This window comes from Phacochoerus africanus, chromosome 9 (assembly GCF_016906955.1).
Source record: "Phacochoerus africanus isolate WHEZ1 chromosome 9, ROS_Pafr_v1, whole genome shotgun sequence".
NCBI classification, from domain to species: domain Eukaryota; kingdom Metazoa; phylum Chordata; class Mammalia; order Artiodactyla; family Suidae; genus Phacochoerus; species Phacochoerus africanus.
This window is the reverse complement of record NC_062552.1, coordinates 56,776,622-56,784,809: the sequence shown is the minus strand read 5'-3', so window position 1 is coordinate 56,784,809 and position 8,188 is coordinate 56,776,622. Positions and strand designations below refer to the sequence as shown.

The window sequence follows — 8,188 nt, the reverse complement described above, 5'->3', positions numbered from 1 at the left end:
ATTTACAAGGAGTGTGTTAGGTCCCAGGGAGGACCGTGCTCTTGGTGTCAAAAGTTTCAGGTACTGTCCTTGACGTGGAAATGGTCAGCTAGCCAGTTGTAGACTGTCCAAGCCAGTTATCCCACAAACGTCCACAGAGCTATCATGTAGTTCTTTTTTTTTTTTGGCCATGCCTGAGGTTTGTGCAAGTTCCCGATCCAGGAATCGAACCTGTGCCAAACCAGAGAGCCGGGCCACTGCAGTGACAATGCCGGATCCTTAACCCACTGGGCCACCACGGAACTCCACCTAGTTCTTTTCATTCAATGTGAAAGTGATAAACTCCTGCAGGAAGAGTTGCCCCATTTCCTTTCTCCATGAAAATCTGAATCCACAAGTCCTCTATCTCTTTCATCAGCATATCCAGTGCCATCCATGATGTGGCAAACTTTACCTCCTGGTACCAATGCTCACTGCAAAACATCTTAAACTTTTCTTCATAATTTGGTAATTTATCTTTGCATATGTTTGTTATGTCCATCCAGGAGTACTTTCTCCTTACAAATCTTTTCTAATTCTAGATCATCTGTCAGCTTCCAGTAAAGGACTCCAGCCCAGTGCAGCTGCTCCATGCAGACTGGGAAGCTGGGCACCAGGCCACAGGGCCACCTCAGGTCATCCTGGGACTCATCCATGTACCAGGTCTGCACCATGGTCTGGGCCTTGACTGGGGGTGGAGAGGCGGGGGTACATCTGGCCGTGGTGGGCATCAAAAGCACCAGGGGCTCCCTGACCTGTATGGGCTGAGCCGCACTGAGAGGCCCTGGTGGCCTTTCGGTGGGAGGCATCCCAGCATGGGCCACTGCCAAACCTCGGGTTCGGGTTCCCAGTCTCTAAAACTGACCCAGGGTATACATTTACTGTAACAAAATGCACAAGTGATACTTTCTCAAAGGTTAATTGCAATGTGGAATCTGAAACAACACCAATGTGCCTTTCCTACTCTGTTACATTCAACCCTTTACAATCGAATCCATTCTTCAATAGATCTTTTACCCACATGTAACTTTTTCAGTATCAGGCATTGGCCATTTGGAAAATACCGACTCATTGAGTTACACAGATCTTTCAAAAGTTGACACATTTCGTTATACCATATGAAAAAAAAATCACGTTTGGTAATACCATTCATCTCATTAGAAATGTCATCAAGAATTGGGAAACTCTCAAGTTCACAGTATACACAAGATTTCAAAAATTTTAGTTTTCCCTTGAAATCTAGTTTTTTTATCTATTTATTTTTATTTTTTATTTTTTTGCTTTTGAGGGCCACACCCGCAACATATAGATGTGCCCAAGCTAGGAGTCGAATCAGAACTACGGCCTCTGGTCTACACCACATCCACAGCAACACCAGATCCGAGCCGAGTCTGGGACCTACACCACGGCTCACAGCAACACGGGATTCTTAACCCACTGAGTGAGGCCAGGGATTGAACCCACAACCTCATGATTCCTAGTTGGATTCGTTTCCCCTGCACCACGATGGGAACTCCTGAAAGCTTGATTTTTTTTTTTAATTATTCATTTATTTTTTGGCCAAACCTGAAACATGTGGAAGTTCCTGGGCCAGGGGGTGAATGTGCGCTGTAATTGCCACCCGCGCCACAGCTGGGGCAACACCAGATCCTTAAACCACAGAGCCACAAGGGAACTTCCGAAAGCTCAAATTTTAAAAATCTTTGGTGAAAAGTACGGCCAATCATTTCCTTGAAGTGGCTGGCTCATTTCATTCATTTTTGAGAAAAAGTCTGCCAAATATCTGAGTCTGAGTGACTTCTCTATCTGTTATTCTTACCAGTTAAAATGATGTTCTACGAGGAAAGCAGATGCTTCAGCTCACAACTCAGAAAAAGCCTTCCGGTTTTTTCTAAGTGCTTTTGCAGGTGACAATCCTCTTATGTGGGTCGGCAGCACAAGTGCTTTGTATGTACTTCTGTCTTTATTCTATAGGATATCACAAAGAGGCATATCCAAGAATTAAGTTTTCATCAAATTACTAATTTTTACTGCTTTATTAAGGAGATCTTATTCACAGATTTTTTTCTTTTTTTTTTTTTTAGGGTCACAGGTGTAGCATATGGAAGTTCCAAGGCCAGGGGTTGAATCCGAGAGCTAAAGATGCTGGCCTACACCACAGCCACAGCAATGCCAGATTTGAGCCTGGTCTGCAACCTACAATACAGCTCAAGGCAACAATGGATCCTTAACCCACTGAACAAGGCCAGGGATTGAAGGGCATCCACGTAGATACTAGTTAGTTTTCTTTCAGCTGAGCCCTCGTGGGAACTCCTTTAAATTTTTCTTTCTTCTTTTTTTTTTAGATAGTGTGTGGTGGTGAGCAATAAAAGCACTACTAGAATCATTTGGTGCCTCTGCCATGATTTAGGGGAAGATGCCGGCAGATTTCCTCAGGATTGCTTTTGCACCAATTGGGCAAATGGTAAAACAGCTGAGACAGGCAAGTGACTTCTTAGCATGATCATGAAAATAATTTAGATCTCGTGGTTCCCCCTTCCCTTCTCCAGGGTCCACACATCACACTTTGTGAACCACCTAACTTTATATTCATTAAGCTCTTATCTTTCGTCCTCCTGTGTCCCCAGGAACAGCCCAGCAGCCTCCCTCTTCCGGGCAGAGGGGCGTGGCTGGCGCGGGCACCGAAGCCTACCCTTGGGGCCTCACCCCTCTTTCCCTTACCTCACTTCCTCTTTCCCTCTCCCAGCCCCTTTAACCCTTCGCTTTCCCCACAGATGGAAGCAATACCAGGGGAAAAGCCTCAATGTCAAGGACGCCCCCGGAGTGAACTGTGGTAAGACACAGGACACTGCACAGCCCCTAAACTACTGTGACAATTTGTTAAAACAAAAACCTGTCCATCTGTCTATATATATCTACCTTGATCTTTCTCTGGTTACAAAAGTAATAGATGCTTATTACATATTATTACATAAATAGTGAAATCCCACAGAATGGTACAAGTAGAAATTGAGTGTCCCCCTCCCATATACCCTTTGGTTTCTGTGCCTTTAATTTTCCATACATATGTATGTATGTTAAGATAGGGTACTTCTGGAGTTCCCTTTGTGGTTCAGCGATTACGAACCCAACTAGTATCCATGAGGATGAGGGCCTCACTCAGTGTGTTAAGGATCCCATGATGCCAGCAGTTGCAGCTCCAATTAAACCCCTAACCTGGGAACTTCCATATGCTGCAGGTGCAGCCCTAAAACAAAAGCAACAACGACAACAACAAAAATAGGGTATTTCTCTACAACTTTCCATTTTCACTTAATATATCACAATACCTTGTTCTCTATCAGCAAATAGTTACCTCGTTCTTAATACAACTGATAACAGACATATAGGTTTTTCCTAATTTTTCGCTGTTATAAACAGGGCTGCAGTGAACACCTTGCACTGCAAATTGTGTCTGCACAATTTGCTAAATATTTCTGTGGTGCCAGTCTCTCAAAGTGGAATTGCTGGATGAAAGGGTATGCGCACTTTGTAATAGGATGGATACTACCAAACTGCCCTCTAAAGATTAATAACCAACACTCCACCCAGCCATATCCACTGTTTTTCTTTTTGGTTTTGTTTGTTTGTTTGCTTGCCTTTAAGGGCTGCACTTGCAGCATATGGAAGTTCCCAGCCAAGAGGTCGAATAGGAGCTACAGCTGCCAGCCACAGACACAGCTGCAGCCACAGCAACGTGGGATCTGAGCCACGTCTGCGACCTACACTGCAGCTCATGGCAACGCCAGATCCTTTATCTACTATCGAGGCCAGGGATCCAACCTTCATCCTCATGGATACTAGTAGGATTTGTTTCCACTGCACCACAACTTGAACTCCCATGTCCACTGTATTTTGAAATGATCTTTGCATCATTTGCATCTCTATCTTCTGGACACCCCCACTGGATTTAGGTCCTCTCAGGAATAGAGTATGGCTTTCTGTCCATGGTCGGGTCACAGCGGCCATGTCAGAAACTCAGTAAATTGGTGCGGAGTGGATTCGAATGAACGGATAATAGTACCACCACCCCTGGGTTTCTTCTATGTGTGCCACGCTCCATTCTAAGCATTTTATTTGCATGAATTTATTTAAAGCCTAATAATGCTAGGAGTAAGTATTATTATTATCCTCACTTGCAGTTGAAGATACTGAGGCTCAGAGAAGTGACTTGCCCTAGCAATGAGACAATCATAACAAAGATCTTCCACAAACCGGGAGAAAATTTTATGCTCTGGGAATCTTGCCAACATGGTAATGTTGCCTCTGGTTCTTTTATTTATTTTTTATATTTTATTATTTTTTTAGGGTCACATCTGCAGCATATGGACGTTCTCAAACTAGGGGTCAAATTGGAGCTACAGCAGCCAGCCTATACCACAGCCACAACAACGTGGGATCCGAGCTGCGTCTGCGACCTACACCACAGCTCATGGTGACATTGGATCCCTGACACTAAGCGAGGCCAGGGATCGAACCCACATCCTCATGGATACCAGTGGGATTCGTTTCTGATGAGCCAAAGCGGGAACCCCAATTCTGGTTCTTCTAATGCCCTTTCAGTCATTCCCCCTTCCTCCAACTTCGGCTCTCTAGTTAAATCAGGAATTTTGATGATTATCTTTGGCATCCGGAGAGAAAATTTCACATTAAATATTGTTTTAAAATCTTTCAAATTTGGGACTTCCCATTGCAGTTAAAGACAACAAACAAACTTTCAAATTTGGAGTTCCTGCTGTGGCACAGTGGTTAATGATCTGGCATTGCCAGTTCAATGCACTGTCACCCACTCAGTGGGGTGAGGATCCAGCACTGCCACAGCTGTAGTGTAGGTCACAGATATGGCTCAGATTCCGTCTTGGCCGGGAAAGTTCCAAGAGTGGCTGGAAAAAAAAAAAATCTTTCAAATTTGATGGAGTTCCCTCCTAGTGCAGTGGGTTAAGGATATGGCCTTGTCCCTGCAGCAGCGTGGGGTTGCTGCTGTGGCTCAGGTTTGATCTCTGGCCCAGGTGCAGCAAAAGAAAAAACAATCTTTCAGATTTGTTTCTGGACCTTGTCTGTTATTGCTTGCAGATTTATTTTACAAAGTTAAAATCAGAGTAGTATTTTATATTTTTTCATTAGGAAGGGGGTCTGTTTACCTTTCGTGATGATTCAAGCGTAAATGAATACTGTGTCCTCCCCTTTACCCGCGCACCCAGTTCAGGCCCAGAAGGTGGGTTTGTACTTGGCCATCACAGATGAGTGGGGTCTGGCTCTAGGGAGTGGGGAGAATCCACTTGATGGAAGAAGGGATGTTGCAACTGCTCAGAGGGGAGGACTAGTCAGGGTTCTTGCAGAGGGAACAGTAGGAGAGGTTGGGGAGGTGGGGAGGTCAAGGCCATAAGATGTTATGAGCTATTCTGATTTTATCATATAAGGCAGTGGAGGTGTGGCGTGACTGCTCGGGGCTGTGCTTCAGGGTGTGGGTGCTGGAAGTGGTGGGGAAGGCTGACAAGGGAAGGCAGCACAGACTCTTGGCTGGGAAATTAGTGTAGAGATGACCATAAATAGCTCTGCCAGCAACACCTCCCCCACCACCCTCCCATTTTTCTGATTTCTAATAATGGCATCACCATTCTCCCAACCCCAGGGATGGAAGTCTGAGTCACTCGGACTCCTTCCCCATCCAGCCAGCCTGCAATTCCCGTAGATGTAACCTCTACCTCATCTCTGCCGTCTCTCTCCTCCTTGACGGTCCTGCCAGGACCCTGGGTCAGGCCTGTCTCTGGTTCGGGAACCTTGGCCTGGCTTCCCAGCCCTGATCCCTCACTTCCTGACACCACCTCACTGCTGTGCCGGGTGTTACCAGGTGTTACTCCCTGCCTGCAAATGTAGCAGGAAACTAACGCCCTGACTGTCCACCTGGGTACAGTACAAGGCCTCCTCTGCCTGGCCAGTCTCCTCCCACATCGTAAAGATCTGTAAGAGCACACGCGATGGATGTTCCTGCCCTAAGCTCACCAGGTCTCCCCCATCAGAGGTGATTTTTCTCTTTGCCAGATGCCTAATATGTCATCTAAACTCCCCTTGGGGCATTTTCCTCTTGTGTTTGGTTTGTGGTGATTTGTGGCTCCTGGAGGACAGAGACGGAGTGATAGGTATTTTCCTAATTTCTCCACAGGGAACTTGCACTTGACCTAGACCCAAGAATTGAGGTTTGATTAAAAATGTGCAAGGGGAGTTCCCGTCGTGGCGCAGTGGTTAACGAATCCGACTAGGAACCATGAGGTTGCGGGTTCGGTCCCTGCCCTTGCTCAGTGGGTTAATGATCCGGCGTTGCCGTGAGCTGTGGTGTAGGTTGCAGACGCGGCTCGGATCCTGCGTTGCTGTGGCTCTGGCGTAGGCCGGTGGCTACAGCTCTGATTCAACCCCTAGCCTGGGAACCTCCATATAACGCGGGAGCGGCCCAAGAAATACCACCACCACCACCACCAACAACAACAACAACAAAAAATGTGCAAGGGTGGGGAGTTCCCATCGTGGCTCAGTGGTTAACGAATCCAACTAGGAACCATGAGGTTGCGGGTTCGATCCCTGGCCTTGCTTGTGGGTTAAGGATCCAGCGTTGCTGTGAGCTGTGGTGCAGGTTGCAGACGCGGCTCGGATCCCGAGTTACTGTGGCTGTGGTGTAGGACAGCGGCTACAGCTCTGATTCAACCCCTAGCCTGGGAACCTCCATATGCCGCAGGAGCGGCCCTAGAAAAGACAAAAAAATAAAAAATAAACAAAATAAAAATATGCAAGGGTAGGAGTTGCCAGTTCTGCTGACCCCAAACTGGACAATCTAAGCACCTTTCCTTTTTTTTTTCCAATTTTTTAATCTCTATGATATTGATTTCCTCTTTGATCTTTATGATTTCCTTCCTTTTGCCGACTTTAGCTTGTTTGTTCTTTTTTTTTTTTTTTAAATATGGAACGCTTCATAAATTTGCCTGTCATCCTTGCACAGAGGCCATGCTAATCTACTCTGTATCGTTCCAATTTTAGTATATGTGCTGCCGAAGGGAGCACAGCTTGTTTGTTCTTCTATTTGTAGTTCTTTAGGTGGTAAGTTAGAATGTTGATTTGAAGTTTTTCTTCCTTTTTTGAAGAAGGCCTATATTGCTATGAACTTCCCTCTTAAGAAATGCTTTTGCATCCCATAGATTTTTTTCATGGCTGTGTTTTTATTGTTTTTTGTCTCAAGGTATTTGTGTGTGTGTGTGTGTGTGTGTGTGTGTGTGTGTGTCTTTTTCTAGGGCTGCACCTGTGGCATATGGAGGTTCCCAAGCTAGGGGGTCAATTCAGATCTGTAGCTGCTGATCTATACCACAGTCACAGCAACTCAGGATCCAAGCTGTGTCTGCAGCCTACACCACAGCTAACGGCAACACCAGATCCTTAACCCACTGGGATCCAACCTGCGTCTTGATGGATACTAGTCGGATTTGTTAACCGCTGAGCCACAATGGGAACTCCCACCTTTCCTTTAAACATCATCTTTCTCTGAACTGACTTTCAGGGCCGTAGTTACCACCATGAAGAATTCTAAACAGGAGCTCCCTTCATGGTTCATTGGTTAACAAACCTGACTAGAATCCATGAGGATGTAGGTTCGATCCCTGGCCTTGCTCAGTGGGTTGAAGATCCAGCACTACTGTGAGCTGTGGTTAGGTCACAGATGAGGCTTGGATCTGGCATTGCTGTGGCTATGCTGTAGGCCAGCAGCTGTAGCTCAGACTCGACCCCAAGTGTGAGAAACTTCATATGTTGCAAGTGCAGCCCTAAAAAGACAAAAGACAAAAGACAACAACAACAAACAAAAATTCCAAACAGGGAGTTCGCTTTGTGCTCAGTGGAAATGAATCCAACCAGTATCCATGAGGATGCGGTTTTGATCCCTGGCCTCACTCTGTTGGTTAAGGATCCTGCATTGCTGTGGCTGTGGTGTAGGTCAGCAGCTGCAGTTCCGATTCAGCACCCAGCCTGGGAACTTTCATATGCTGCGGGTGCAGCCCTAAAAGGAAAAAGAATTCCAAACAAGTGCACTGGTTTCTCTTCTCTTGAAAAGAGCGATGGACTGTGCATCAGGTATATGGGTATGAGAGTT

At 45.9% G+C, this 8,188-nt stretch overlaps 1 non-coding gene across 1 annotated transcript; it reads right to left on the bottom strand.

Annotated features, from left to right (window-relative positions):
- Window positions 1–7,003: 7,003 nt before the first annotated feature.
- On the bottom strand, window positions 7,004–7,110 carry LOC125137080 (U6 spliceosomal RNA). The gene has a single exon (XR_007137385.1). It is a non-coding gene; the product is annotated as a U6 spliceosomal RNA (small nuclear RNA).
- Between the last annotated feature and the right edge of the window lie 1,078 nt (window positions 7,111–8,188).